This window comes from Anabrus simplex, chromosome 4, assembly GCF_040414725.1.
Source record: "Anabrus simplex isolate iqAnaSimp1 chromosome 4, ASM4041472v1, whole genome shotgun sequence".
NCBI lineage: Eukaryota > Metazoa > Arthropoda > Insecta > Orthoptera > Tettigoniidae > Anabrus > Anabrus simplex.
This window is the reverse complement of record NC_090268.1, coordinates 243,255,012-243,271,901: the sequence shown is the minus strand read 5'-3', so window position 1 is coordinate 243,271,901 and position 16,890 is coordinate 243,255,012. Positions and strand designations below refer to the sequence as shown.

Below are 16,890 nucleotides of genomic sequence, written 5' to 3'. Positions count from 1 at the left end.
TCATCTAAACAGTGTTATGTGGCTGAAGATGTTGATAATATACGAAACATGTACCACTTTTGACCATTAAAAATTGCCTTAAGCAATCATTGTATCGACTAGGTGGAAAATAAATACTTAATTGTGAATCTATTGTAGTGCGATACGGACCATGAAGCTGATTTTATGTAATCTTGTTCAACCTGCGGAAGTCCACACATAGTCGATACTCATTCTTCTTCTTCTTCTTCTTCTTCTTCTTCTTCTTCTTCTTCTTCTTCTTCTTCTTCTTCTTCGGTAGGACAATAGGTGAAGCCCAACAGGATGTAGAGGGTTCAATGAGACGTTGCCCTTCCATCTCTTGAATCTTCTGGATCATGAAGTTGTGCTTATTCTGGTTGATTGGATATGGGCGTTGCTTGATGGGTAAAGAAGCGCTGCATTCAATGGTGTGCGTTACCGCGGTAGTCCGTCCTATTTTATTGGTGATGACTTCCGGAAAATCCTTTAAGGTTTGTCTCAGCTCCTCTTGTTCACTTGGTTGAAGATGTGTTAACTGGATATCTCCCACGTCTGTGTCGACTTCCGTATCCTTGCGAGTCCGGAGATTTCCATCATGCCAGGCGACCCTCAGACGTCTATTTTTTCCCAAAAAGACTTCATGAGCTGTAAGTCTAGGATCACCTTGTATTACACCAGAAAGTCATGACCTAATATGTCAGGTATCAGGTCCTGAAACACTGCAACATCAATTACAATAGGCATGCTCATACATTTAGTGGTTAGGTTAGTCTTCCTTGGATGGAATAGGTTACCCCGTCAGCTGCCCTCCACTACCCTTCCAAAAATGGTGAGACTTCATAGGTTGTAGTAATCTGGCAACAGTCCCGCTGACGAATGAATTGCTTGCTTGTCGAGAATGGCTGAAAAATTATCGTTGCCAATCCGTAAAAAGATAGCTGGGAAGAGTTGGCCTGTTCTACTCACAATCTGACCAATCCCTCTCCTACTTGACCAGAGTTGCTCGTTTGTCAGGTCTTGAGGCACCTTCCTATTCCTGGTCCCATCCCCTCCTTAATCTGGAATGGGCCGGACCTAGTTTCAAGGCTGGGCACTTGTTCTTCAGGTGTCCCACTCTTTCACACTGGCAGCACTTCCTAACTGCGCTGGGCTCTTCTGTAGCTCTTGTGTTCCTCCTCCAGCTGGGTGGTGATTCTTCGTAGATCATCAAAGGATCCCGGTTGTGATAATTTCACCAGGGTTCGAATCTTACCGTGGAATAGCTCTGTGATGTACGGTAAGATATCGTTTTTGCTTCCTTGCAGGCACAGTTGCTTGAAGAGCTGGTACTTCTGTAGGACGAAGGCGCTAGCTCTCATGCTAGTGGGTTGTGCCTCAGTCAGTAGCTTCCTCTTCACCCCTTCGGAATTAAATCTAGCGAGAAATACCCTCTTGAAGTCCGCCCAGTTTAAATTTAGACCCTTCAAATTATTCCACCAAGTAGTGGCTTGCCCCTTTAATCGCGGTGTGATGAGTTGCACAAAGATGTCCTCTGGAAAGTTAGTCCTTCCGACCGATCCCTCGATGAAGCTAGTCGGGTTCTCTTCCAGTCTCCCGTGGAATTCCAGAAGGCTCTCTATAATCACCTTCGGGTCTAAGTGTCCTGTATTGCTGGTTAGGTTTGAGGGGTTAGAAGTGTGGCGATACGTCCTGTTTGAGTTAATCAATTTTCTACTGCGTAAAGGATGCTTTCACTTATATCTGCACATCTCCCCTGATGGTCGAAATCCGGTTTTATAACCTTCCTTCAACAGCAGAAATATGGCTCCCGAAATTTCCCTCGATGGCAGAGATACGGCTTTCAAAATTTCCCTCAATGGTAGAAATTCTCCCCTCAACCTGTTGCTTTATGCTGGAAACCGGGATTTCCACCTCATCCTTAAAGTTTAAGGTATCCCCTTCCAGCAGGCTTACTCTACTATCAATCTGGTCAACCTGTCCCAGTTTTGACCTGATGTCCGATACCTGCTGCATTAATCAACTGGTGACGTCGCTAATTTGCGATGAAATTTCATCATTTATGGTTGAAATTTTCGATTTTAGACCCTGTTCAACTTTGTAAACCTGCGTGTACACTTGTGATATTTGTCCGGTTAAAACTGAGTTAGCTTGGGAAATTTCGTCTGAAATTTTGCCTGCAAGTTTGTCATTTACGTCTGAAATTTTGTCATTTACTACCAAAATTTGATTTGCAATCTGTCCAGTTAGGCCACAATTGATGTCTGAAATTTTGTCATTTACTTCTGAAATTAGATCAGCAAGTTTGTCATTCTATTCCGTTAAGGTGGAATTAACTCGTGAATCAACGCTTGAGATTTTATCATCGAGTGCCTGCATCGGTCATTAAGTTAGAACACATTTTGGGAATATTTACCTCATCTTCTGATGTTTCGCCAACTTCGATTAAAAACTTTTCGGGATCTTCTCTATTTTCAAACAATAAAACAGAGTGCAATTGATCCATCTTTTTCAATACAAAATATGCTGCTAATTTAAAATTACAACATTATTTATTCGGTACCAGTTTCAACGTCTCTGATGTCATCAGCCAAAATTGAGCAAGTAAACAAAGATATACACATGTTAAAATACAATCTATAGACAATTAAAAGTAATATACCAATGGATGGATAAAATACAGTGTGTAATGATGCTTAAGGAGAAAGTCTTCTCAAAATATTCACACAAGTTGAGGACTTGTTAGTCATTTGTACAACAGAAGGTGGAAAAGTTTTACATATATTTAATTAAGTCTTGATCACTTTATAGAGCTTAAAGTCTTATGAGTGGCGTTGTTAACCATGGGAAATATTATTATGTAAAACTGATGTAAAATTGTTGTTCCTCCGTAGAGCGTTGACAATAAGATGAAAATATGTAGCCTTGTTAGTAACTTGTAACATCAGTCTTCATAAGGTGAAGTGCTGAGTCATTGAGTAATTGAGCAAGTGAATCTTGTTACAGACATAGTTATTAAAGTTTAGTTTATTGCTTCCACCATCAAGTACAGGAAATGTACACTAGGTATTGTTAGTATTAATAAAAATAATCTATAGACAATATCCGAGTCATCAGAAATATTATTTTAGCTACCTATATTAGGTCAGTTTTTGAAATACTGGCATCACATTCTACACTTTAAAATGCCTTTTTCGTTAAAAATTGTGACAGTACCCTGTTAAATGCACTTTTGTCCAATGTTTGAATTGGTTGTGGAAGCTTATTGTACATCTTAAGCTGTTGACAACAGTGGCTTTTTGTGCTTTTACTAATCCTGGAGTAAGGAGTATCCAGACCATTCTTGTATCTTGTGTTGTGCATGTGAACTGCAGATCTTTCTTTAAATTCGGAAAGATTCTCTTTTACAAGCATAATATTTGTAACAATATATAAAAAGGAACTGTCATAATTTTTAGGCTCACAAAGGAAGTTTTACAGGAATCTCTAAATTCTAATCCAGCAATTAGACGGACTGCCTTTTTTTGCCAAATAAATACATTATTTGATGTAGGACAATATTGCCCCATAACTTGATCCTATACAGTATATGAGGGTGAAAGAAAACATGATAGGATGCAAGTAGCATATCCTGACTGATGCAGGTTTTCAGTTTCTGCAACAGATACCACACCCTGGCTTATCTCTTACAGAGTTCTGATGTATGTATTTCCCAGGTAAGTCTTGTATCTACATGTAGGCCTAATAATTTAACAGAATTATGGCAGTCATAATTTACAGTGTGATTCAAGGTAAATAGGATTTTTTTCTGCTTTAGTGACATTAATAGTTAATTTATTGTGATGAAACCAGTTTTCAGCAATTTTAACAGATGTGTTGACTTGGTTTTGTAGTGTTGTGATATCAACATTACTATTTAGGTAAGTTATATCATCAGCATACAGAACTGATGTGTAGGGAACATTACATGCTAGGTCACTGATACAGACCAAAAACAGGGAAGGTCCCAAAACAGACCCTTGTGCGACACCTGCTTTAAACAGTTTCCATATCAGATTTTTTATCACTTATTACCAACATCTGTTTTCTTTGATGAAGACAGAATGCCATTAATTTCAGTTCATGGCCCCTTACTCCATAATAACTGAGCTTATGAATTAAGATTTAATGCTAGACACAATCAAAAGCTTTTGTCAGGCCAATTAATGTAGCACCTGTGACTCTTTTATTCTCAAAATTATTTAGTATGTCTTTGATGAAATATTCAACTGCTTTTATCACTGAAAGACCCTTTCTAAATCCAAACTGTTTGTTGTACAGCAAATTATTTTTGAAAAAGTACTCATCGAATTGTATAAATATACAGGATTCAATAATTTTGCTCAGAATGGGTACTACTGTTATAGGACGGTCATTTGATGGGCACATTCTATCCCCATTTTTAAAGATAAGTATCACTTTAGACATCTTTAAACACTCAGGAAAATCACCTTGTCTAAGCATTAAATTTATTAGAAATGTCAATAACTCCTTTGATTGTATTGTTGGAGAGACCATAAATGTCTTGGGTACTAGACGAATTCAAATTTGTAACAATACTTCTGACTGTTTGCAGATTTACTTCCACCAACCTAAAATCATTACGGTACTCAATACATTTGAGGGAAGATCAGAATTATGCAACCAGTCTAAGAAATTATATATTGCATCCCCATCTGATGAAATGCTATTATCTTGATCACATGTGCTTCCATGTGCATTGATAAAATACCTATTACACTGATCAGGTTCTAGAGGAATCACATCTTTGTTATTTAAATTTTGACTAGCACTTCTTATGCAGCCTTGCATTTATTGTTCATGCTTTGGATATACCTGTCATTTACTGCAAGTTTAGCCTCATGTATATGTTTTTTATATAATTTCCTGTAGTTGTTGAATATTTCTTTATCCTCTAAATTACTTTTTTTAGTTTATACTTATTATAATAAGCTAGCATAATGCTACGTATTTTACCCAAATCAGGCATAAACCAGTTTTTAACCCTATTTTTTGGTTTAGAGCTGTTGGTCTTAATAGTTACAACTTTTTCAGGGAAAGCTGAATTAAAATATACAATTATCATGTTAATGAAATAAGAAAATGCAAAGTTGACATCACTCATGGCATAAAGCCCAGTCCAGTCTGTTCTTATTAATTTGTCTTGGAATTCATTAACCCCTTTAATTGATATGACACATCTGATCCATTTTAATTTTTTACATGACTCGAAAATTATACTCTTACAGTTAACTTTAAATTCAACCCACATACCACCATGGTCTGACAATACATCTTGTCCTAGAAATGAACATTTGTAAAATGATTTGTATACATTGGTTACAACATTATCTAGGTATGCATTATTTTTTGTGGGTTCACCATGTGTACAGTATACGTCATGCGATCTTCACATATTAAGGAAGTTTTGAGTATTTAGTGATACCTCTAAGATATTTATATTGAAATCATCAGCTATAGCAATCTTTTGATCATATTTACAAGTTAAATAAGAAATCAACTTCTCTAACTGTGATATAAATAATTTTACGTTGGGTTAGGGGCACGATACACAGATACTACAGGGTGTCCAAGAAGTCACCGTACCCCTAGTTTCATACGTTTCATATTATAGTGGAGTACTTACATATAAAAACTATGAATCCAGGGAATCTGTATGTGCACCATCATGCCTTACACAGAGTTCTATCCGTCTCCAAGTCCTCATAGACATCTTGCGGAGCATCTCAGGAGTTATGGAATGAAAGGCTTCCTCCACACTTTGGCGCAATTCTTCATTAGTCGTGTACCGACGGTGAGCCACATGGGACTTGATTTTTCCCCATAATGAGTTGTCTGGCGTGGTAAGGTCCGGGCTTCGTGGTGGCCATCTCAACGGGGCTGGAGATGTTGGTGAGCCACGGCCAATCCAGTGGCTTTGAAATTGTACATCAAGGAACTCGCGGACCTGAATAGTAAAATGTGCTGGAGCCCCATCCTGCTGTAACCACACATGACCCATGATTCCCTTGTCTTTAAGCTTTAAGATTGTAACATACGCAAATAAGATTTTCCATTCACATACCCATAAAACAAAATACGGTCCGCACAAGTGACGTGATGATATCCCGGCCCATACCATAACATGAGGGGGGGGGGTTCCTTTCCAACTCTTGCACATAATGAGGATTTTCCTTAGACCAGAAAACCACATTCCTTCTACGTGAACTGCGATATATCGCACGTTCGTCAGAAAATAACACTCATGAGCGAGACACGGCAGTTGGGAATTGTGCCAACAAAGCACGGCAGGCTGCAACTCGTTGCTCCATGTCATTGTCAGATAATTCATTCACATGCATTGGCCTAAATCCTTTCATTTTCAAATCTCTTTTAATGTGGTCATGCATTGTTGACTGTGGTACTTGAAGTTCAGCTGCTCTTTTTGCAAATGGATTTCAATGGAGACTGCTCAATTGATTGAGTGACGGCGGCACACGTTTCTTCCCGTGTCTTCTTACGTCCACTACGCGGCCTGTCTTTGACACTGCCTGAAGCAAACGCATGTTTCTCCCAATCAAGCAGAGTAGTTTTACAAGGTAGGGGTTTGCCAAAGCGATCTCTAAATGCAATCATTATCACTGTCACTGTTTGCCCCGTATGTGCTCGTTCATGCACCCACACACACGCCACTAATCGCTCCTCAACAGTGTAGCTGTGCCCGCTCACGTCCGCCATGACTTAACAACTGAAATGAAACTGACAATAACGCTAGCAGCAGGAATACCAATAAAACAACTATTGAAGTCCCCAATTATACAAACTCAATTGTCCATGCCATAATATAACAAAATAATAATATGAAACTAGGGGTACGGGGACTTCTCAGACACCCCGTACAACAAAACCACATTCACACAATCTAATAGCTACTGATTCACATAGGTTATCAATGTAAAAGGAATAAATATCTATTACTTCAAATTTAAGTGATTTTTTAACATATATTGCAGCTCCACCATAAGCTAGTGGGAAGTCTCTAGTAAAAATACTTCCTAATTCAAAATCATGAGGTATATATAGATTGGTCTCATCTCTAGTCAGCCAGTGCTCATTTACACACAAAATATCAGTAGGCCTTTTATTGAGTATTACATCTAATTCATCCAGTTTATTTCTAATTGACTGTAAGTTAATGTGAAAAATAACTATGTTCATCATGACTGTTTCTAGTTTTGTTTCTACAGGTTCACAGATTTTAGTGAACTGATGAGAACCTAACCTAGTCTGTCTACCTTGCACATTAACACTATCCCCCAATACAGTCTTAAAAGTACCTAACGTGCACAGACCTAAACTACCATAAGTATTGTCATCATTCCTTGACTCTAACACAACAGACTGTCCTACATCGGTTGCTTTCTCTAGCTTTTTAGAGGAATGGGAGACATTCTACATCTTGAATTGCATTAGCAAACTCTATTATAATACAGTATTTACAACAAACCTTTTTCCCAACCTATTTAGGTGCAGACCATGCCAGGTATAAAATCTTCTTCCTAATTTAGTTATATCTACATATTTTTCATTCTTGAAGTGCCTATATATTTTCAAAAGTTCTTCATTAACCTTGTTTACCTCTTTGTTAACACAAGACTATGCCAGAAGATCGTGTCTATGAGGAACCGAAAAATACCACAACATTGGTGTGATGCAACTCCTGTAGTCTTGATTTGAGGGAAGAGATCATTCCTCTTGCATTATTTCTTCCCACGTCGTTAGTCCCTGCTAGATAAAGAGCAACCCCCGTAGCTCCTAAATGTTTACAGAATTTTTGACTTTCCGAGGTTATGTCATTAAAATTTTCACCAGGCTTAATCACAGCAGAAACATCATGCTTACTGTTTCTAATTAGTTCTGTAGCAATGTTCCTCTCCTGACTATCGGCGAAAAGTCTTATCTTCACAGATTTCAACGATGTTTTGCAACTTGGTTTTTCAAGATTGTTGTTTCTTTCACTTCGAACTTCTAACAAATTTACTTCAGAGCTGTTATCTACAGATTCATGAGTACCACTTACAAAGAGCTCAAACCTATTCTTTAAAACAGGAAAGTGACAATCGTCCTTTATCCGCTTTCTGAAGCCCGCATATTTTACTAGCACTGATTCCCATCGTCTACAATTTTTAGACCTAATTGTTTCAGTTCCCACAGGTTCATAATTCGAATCCAACTCGAGCTCTAACCCACTGTTCAAATACTTACTCTCCATCACAATCTTATTCGTAAGTGCATCATTTACAGCTTTAAGGGGGACGTGCATGAAATACATGTGCAAATGTAATCATTCACCAAATCCACAATTTGTAAAGTACATAACTGAAATTTAGTACAGAGGTTAAGAATGGTTAAATGCATCTCTTCACTATTTTTCATAACTTAAGCAAAATTAAATTGAAGCGTTTTGCAATTTATAAATTTTATGACCCCGTGATCAACAAAGGTACCATTTTCTCATACACTTTTCAACAAATTGTCAGGAAAATTGTACAGTGTAACCTCAATACGTATAGAAACAACTCCACAGAAGCATTTTTAAATACAATGATATTTAATTACTTTTATATTTAATTATTTTGTAAACAGAAAGAAATCCATAAAAAAATCTATATTATTTCTTGCATATCTCGACGTACAGGAGTGATATTAAAATTTGGCCCTGTATATATGTTTATTATACACACAGCAATGGGAATGCCAAAAATCATGGCTCTATCTTTTCCAGTTTCTGAGAAAGGTGTACTTTAATAACGGAAATGGTGATTCTGAGAAAATACACATAACCTTAATCACTGCTGTCACAAACAAAATATACACATTAACAAGCTGCCATCTTTAACAAATGCCTACCACTAACCACACGCCACACGGCAGTTGCAACCTCAAAACACAGTTGAAACAGTTGATTGCTTATAAGCATGTCACCTACAACACGGGGTCACAAGAATACTCCTGTTAAACCATCACTCCAACTAAGTAATAACTCGTCTCTACCAACCAAGATCACCTCTTTATATATGTGCCTGGCCAGGCTTCTAGAAAGATACATTTTTCTGTAAATTCTAGAGTGCTTAAGGCCCAGATATAATGTATAGAATATTCTACTGAGTTCTCGTCTACCCAGTACCATTCTGGATGTTAAAGTGTGTTTCACAATTCTGTAGTGGAAAAAAATCATTCATACAGGTAATAATAAATTATATACAGGTTCTTACATTAAATAAACTCATATAAATATCTATATACTGTAACTTTTTTTTTTTCTGATAATAAATAAATAAAATCATGAATAAAAATATATAAATAAAATTACTCAAAAACTTAATAAAATTAATAAGCATAATTAACCGAAATGTCCGTAGTATGGGCGCCAGAGTTCACCAGAATGGATCCCTCGAATTTAGATAAGAGCATGATAAACTGTATATCCCAGGGCGTGTACATAATGCTGCGTACTGGTACATCTGCTGCAGGCCTTACCTAACCTCCTGAAAACGTCTAATTAGGTAGGAACTGCACCTAGGTTCATCAATAACACTGATTCTAAAATAGCTAACTATATTCTTAACAAATTCCGTGCATGAGCACCTCATCAACATACAACATTATACATACAATACACACATAAAATATTGCTGGAAGACTCCATATTTACAACAACAATAATAATGAAAATCGTGGGAAAACGAAAGTGAGAACTAAGCTACCATTTGTAGATAGTCCGATGAACAACGTACATGTATGAAGAAAAATACCCTTCACTGTCTCTATATCAATTCGACTTACCGATTCTCATAATCGGCAGTTATCACATCACACAGATACTGTACCTTGTACTACTGTGTTCACATATTTTAACACTTGTTGTAAAGATATATACACACGTCTGTCGATCCTCAACATATAAATTTATGGAAAGTCTGAGATAGCTTTCACCAACATATAATGCCAAGCCGCCACAAGTGCTATAATACTTAATGCGCAAGCACTCTCCACAATCAGCCACTTTCAACGAACATAACAAGACTACGCTCCACGAACGTTTGAAGTCCAGTCCATTGCAGCCGTGTCATTCCAGTACCGTGTATCAGCACCACTTCCTTCCCGTACAGTGCGTCAGTTGTAGTTCTCTCATACAGTGTTACTGCTTGTAGTTACCTTTACAATCACCCTTACAATGTTCCTTTACAATCACCCATACAATGTTCCAGGTTGCCGCCGTATGATCAACCTTTATAGACATCAACATCCCCCTCCTCTCAGATGATACGTCTGGATTGGTGCTTGCCAGCCAATCATGGGTGGTCCTCTTCTCAAGCCCAAGCCCTGAACTACTTCTTCCTCCCAAGACAATAACAAACTCTGGGGTATATTCCATGAATCACCAAACTTTCCCTGGTACAACAACAAGCTCATCTCATCAGGCTGGGATATATACATGACTAATGGAATTTCCTGACACAAGTACATCACAACACACACTGGGGTAGCCATATGACTCATTCAAATTACCAGAGTTATTAAAGCAATGTTTTCCCACTCGTGCAAAACAAATTACTCATACCTACATATGTGGATATCTTCCAGCTTACCAATATAAATGGCAAAACATACAAATGAAATACCGATAATAATAATAATAATAATAATAATAATAATAATAATAATAATAATAATAATAATAAATCGAATACTGACAATAATATCTCTACCTTCTACATATAATTCGGGGGTGTGATATATGTACTATCACAATACAACAAATGTTTCGTGACATAACCTCACAAATAATGCGATCATAAACTAATAATGATACTAGTAAGTGGATGTACATCTCTAAGTATAATAATAATCATAAAATAATAATAATTTGAGCTTGATACTTGCATTATTTACCCATGGGTGAGAGAATATTATTTTCACATTATGTCAGCTTATCACACTTGCATCAGTATTTGTGGGCAAGAAAAAAAAAAAAAAAAAAAGGAGTACACTGTTTAGTCAGGTTGTTTTGACAACGTAGGCCATAGACACCTAGAGTAAACCTTAAGAGCATTACAGGATCTCTCTAAGCCAAGTAAGTCATTAGTTTATAATCAGACAACATGACAAGGACCCAAAAAATATAATCACAACCCACTGTTATGAAAAGAGGTGTCATGCATGGGTTGCCACTATCATCTACTCTATTCAATCTCTCAATAAATTATGTAATGGGTGAACTGAGTGAAAATTCAATGACTAAGTTATCATCAGTAACAGCAGTTCAGCCTTGACACTTGCAAAATGTTCTATCCAACTGTTCAGTGAGATAGGTCTTGAAATTAAAACAACAAAATGCACGAAGATACACATAGAAAAGGGCTCGCAGGTAATCACATCTTCAATACAACTAGGAATTTCTCTCAAAAAACTTCTGATAGTCTTACATCACTAGGTATTACAGATTGAGAAAGAATTCCGGCAAAGCGCTACGGTTGGGTGGACACAAGGAAAGTATCTTTTTTTTTGACTAGTGGCTTTATGTCGAACCGACACAGATAGGTCTTATGGTGACGACGGGATAGGAATGGCCTATGAGATGGAAGGAAGCGGTCGTGGCCTTAATTAAGGTACAGCCCCAGCATTTGCCTGGTGTGAAAATGGGAAACCACGGAAAACCTGATGATGATGATTGTTGTTTTAAGGGGCCTAACATCGAAGGTCATCGGCCCCCATGGAAAACCATATTCAGGCCTGCCGACAGTGGAATTCGAACCCACTATCTCCCGGATGCAAGCTCACAGCTGCGAGCCTCTAACCACCTGGTGAAGGAAAGTAAGACAAGAGCTATGGCTCAAGGCGTTCGAGAACTGGAGTAATAAGCCTCATAAAGGAAAAGGAGTACCGTATTTACTCGCGTATTAGACCCCCCTTTTTTTTTTTTTCCATTTTTACAGTCAAAAAATGCGAAGGGGGGTCCAATATGCGATAACGTCAAATTTCGTGCAGTGAACACATGACTTCTAGGCTATAAATTGTACACGTAAACATTCTACACTATTCTTTAATAAACTTATGAATGTATTCTGCGTTTTACTGGCTATTTTCGTTCGAAAATTTATAAATTTAAAAAGACAATGGTGAACATGACTTTTAGGCCTACATATATTTTAAATATAATCAATCACTTTTATTTACCGAATTAAGCAATGTTAACACAAAATAATGAAAAAGAACTTAATGGCCAGTCATTTGTCACTGTCAGTTGTATTTGATAGTTCGGGAAACACGCGAGCATCGTCGTACCTACGTTACCAACGCTCAGCTGATGCAATACGACCGCGGCGCACAGCCCGCATAAAATGTAATACTGTACTCCAAAAGATAATTATTCACGAGGTAAAATAAATTCACAAAATATACACTTACTAACAACATCCGGCACTAAAATGAGAATACAAGAATAAAAGAGAGTGAGGAAATAACAAATTACGGTACTTACAGTTAAGGGAGGTTATGGTGTACAAAAGAAACACTCCACTGATCCGAGACTCAAGTAACTTTCTTGCCACGTGTATTTCCCGGAATAAACGAGACATGGTACACACAGAACTAGATACACTAACCAACACACAAATATCAATAAAACTACAGCTACAATAAACTATTAAACGCATAAAAAACTACGTTTTGCACTAATGCTGTGAACTACGCTATCCTAGAGAGATGAAGACTAGAAGTAATATAACAATTTAAAAAACACAAATTACTGATGAAAATGTTCAAGATCGCAAACCGTATCGGTAGGCAAAAAGTCTATTTACAAGCTATAATGTTCAGGTTATAGCAATCCTAACCACTGCTTTCATCTGAACCATCGTCTGTGTCGTCATCTTCCCCGCTGCTGGCGTTACCATCCCACGTGACGTCGTCTTCACTCCCATCGAGAGCATTTGAGATCCCGGTTTTTTTGAAACTTTTCACAATAGTTTCGTTCTTGATAAGAGCCCACGCAGTGAGAACCCATTCACATATGGTTTCTAGAGATGGTCTCTGTATTCTCCCAGTTGGTGTGAATTTATGTGTAGCAGAAGCCATCCATTCCGAATAAAGCCTTTTCATGTGACCCTTAAATGGCTTGTTAATGGACACATCTAGAGGCTGGAGTATTGATGTTAGTCCTCCAGGGATGATTGCGAGATCCGTCTTTAAGGATTTCAGTTCGTCCTTAATGGCATCTAACAAATGACCCCTAAAGCTATCTAACACAATTAAGGCTTTCTGCTGCAGTAGTGCTCCAGGACGACGACTCCACACGGTTTTCAGCCAGTCTTGAACCAGGTCTGCTGTCATCCAACCTTTCTCATGTACTCGAACATGAATACCGCTCGGAAATTTTCCCTTTGGTAGAGTCTTCCGTTTAAATATTATGTATGGAGGAAGCTTCCTACCATCGGCAGTTACGCAAAGCATGACTGTACATCTCATTTTCTCAGCACCACTTGTACGCATTACGACACTAGAAGCACCTTTTTCATGAATAGTAGTGTTTCAGGGCATGTCGAAATAGATCGGAGTTTGATCTGCGTTGCCAATCTGAGAAAGCAAGTAGTTGTTTAATTTCCTTTGCTGAATGATGTAACGATGAAAAGAGATGACTTTATCCGTATAATCGTGAGGTAGTCTCTGGCAAATAGTTGTTCGTCTTCTCAAACTCAGACCATTTCTCCTCATGAAACGTGTAGCCCAACCCCTGCTGGCTTTGAACTGTTGCCGACTGAGATTCAATGTTCTTGCCACTTCAAGTGCTTTAAGCTGTATCATATCATGAGTTACAGCAAAACCATCATTTCTCAACTCTGTTATATATTCTAGTACTTTGATATCGATCTCAGGATATTTGCCTGTTTTGGTCCCACGAAAAGTTCGCAAACTTTTATTTGCTGCTTCCAGTTTCTCTTTTTGCTTGCGCCAATATCTGATCATGTTTGGTTGCACATTAAATGTCCTGGCCGCTGACTTCACCCCTTGTTTTTCCGCTAAATTCACAGCGTTTAATTTGAAAGCTGTGGTGAAACTACATTTCTTATGTTTCGTACTATTTACCTCCATGATTTGAAGCAAAACTCACTTAACAACAGGCAACTTAACTAGACACACGCCACTATCAAAAGAAAGTTGTTAATAGTACGTTTTCGCGCCGTTATTGTACCGATACCACTACCTTCGTGATGTAAGCAAGCTGTACTACTGTAGGCATCCGTGCGTGCACACTTGTGTCTAGGCAATGACGTGCAGCCATAATCGGCTGTACCCGGACCTGCTCGGGTAATCTCGGCATATAGCCCGTCCCACCAAGCATTTCAGCGCGGTGCAGCCAGCAGCACTCACAATGGCCAGTAGCATGAATACGAACAGCTGTTACTTTTTAGAATTAGGTACCGGTAATCAGTTTAATAGCCACAGAATCTCTTATGATAGTGTAATTCATATATTTCAGTTATTCCTATGTTGGTCTGGTTGTTCTCTAGACATGAGTGAGAGAGTACATTCTATTTCACTTGATAGTTCACCTCGTGGGTCACTTTGGAAATTTGAAAAGCGCTGTTGTTATTAACTTAAATAAGAAATCGAACTCAGGGCCCCGGGAACGGCAGCTAATAGTGCTAAAGCTACGGAAATAGACATCTCTTAACTATAAGACAGACGTATCACACGATTTTGGTGTGAGCTTGAATCGGGCGGGTCGGACGGACGAACCTTGAGCTCTCTCAGTGTAGAAAGCTGCGGTGAGTGGAGAGTTTCACTTCCGCCTCTCTTCCTGCAGGGAGGCCAACCAACCGGCAATGGAACCAACAGTAACAAAGTTCGTCATATTGACATATATAAGGTTAAGAATTCAATACATATTTTCATAAACCACCATTTGCGTCACAAGTACTGATTATATCAGCTTTTACGGGACATTTAAAGTCTCAATTCATTCACTGATGGCCGATTGCGAGTCTACGGAGGAATACTCGCCACGGTATTTTCTGACATGTTGGGAATTTTCCAAGACACAGACACACGTACTGTGATAGTCTGTAGTTGGAAAGTCGAGAATAAAAAAGTAGTAGGCCTATTTCTCCGTTTACGCTAATCCACCTACGAACTCTGACAATATTCTGTGATGCTTGTACCGTACTGCTGTAGTGGCTGTCGCAGATAAAGCTGTCAGCTCCGATTGTGCCGATCTGGCAAAAGGCAGCTGAGGGCTCAAGAAAATGTGCGCAAACTTGTACACACATTTGTACGACATCATCAGAGCTGCAGTACAGCTTGTAGTACCCGCTACGAAGTGGAATCGTTTATTGGTCTCAGCTGAATTTTGTTACGGGGTCTAATATGCGAGATTTATTTTTTTCCATTCTCTTGGTCTCAAAAAGCCGGGGGGGTCTAATAGGCGAGGGGGTCTAATACACGAGTAAATACGGTAATCCTTTTTTAAGCAACATACACCAGCTAACAAATGGATGAGGAACCACAAGGACTTTACATGCAATCAAGATGACTGCAAATGTGTCAGCTGTATGCTCTGTACAGGATCTCAGGACAACAGCCTTTGTCGATGCTGTCAGATAGAAATATTTGCATATGTCCTGGGATCCTGTCCACACGGAGAACTGCTCCGCAATTCTCACCATCATGCTATCAGATTCCTGATCGCTGATTGTCTAAGACTAAACGGCTATGCAACCCATGAGGAGGTGCAGGGTCTTTCTACCGACGGGAGCAACAGACGAATAGACATCATCGCCGTTGACCTTCACATATTAGTAGGCTACATATAATCACTAATCTGTTCAAAACAAATGATAGACCAACCTGAAGATGTCGACCTTGAAAAAGAAAGAAAAAAATACAAATTTATGAAACAACAATACCGTACTACAAAGACAAATATATAGGTTTGAGTCCATAAGCATTACTGACCTCACGATCGGTGCTCGAGGGACCATTCCCTGGCTAGTCGTGGACTTCTTGAAAATATTTGGACTAAATGCTGAACTTCTCCACTCAACTGTGACAGCCACATTAAAAGGGTTGATATCCATCTTCAGAAACCAAACCTATAGACCTTAACCACCTTGAAGCTACCCTGTTTATGTTTAAGTCAAAAAACTTTTGTGAAATAATATCTATTTGCTATGGTTCTCTTTGTCCTTGTGGCAGCCTGCAAGTGTTGTAGGAAGATATGTAATAATAAATAGTCTCATCTTAACAGTTGCTCTCATTTCCTAAATTGTGAACTATGATTCTAAGCAGTTATTTTATTATTTCTAGCTACTGGAGTAGCTAGGAGATGGAAGGAAGCGGTCGTGGCCTTAATTGAGGTACAGCCCCAGCATTTGCCTGGTGTGAAAATGGGAAACCACGGAAAACCATATTCAGGGCTGCTGACAGTGGAATTCGAACCCACTATCTCCCGGATGCAAGCTCACAGCCACGTGCCTCTAACCGCCTGGTGAAGGAAAGTAAGACAAGAGCTATGACTCAAGGCGTTACTGTAGTAAGGATTCAGTTGATATAAGTTAGTATTGTTTGTAGATCATCATTACTATGTGATCATTATCATCATTATTATCATCCATCACTTCATTACTATCATTATCTGTATTAATATTTCATTAATTTAATAGTTGTATTTATGATTATTGTTGTAAAGGCATCACATCTCATAATGTGCTTAGATGGAAGAGAGAGCCAAACGGCCCTAATCTTGGCAGATAAAATAAATGTAATATATTCTTACTTCAATTACCTCACCAT

General features: G+C 38.4%; 1 protein-coding gene across 1 annotated transcript in view; it reads right to left on the bottom strand.

Annotated features, from left to right (window-relative positions):
• The window catches only part of Gp210 (nucleoporin 210), a 461,410-nt gene that overhangs the window by 30,704 nt on the left and 413,816 nt on the right, over positions 1–16,890 (bottom strand). The gene's annotated exons all lie outside the window — the stretch shown is intronic.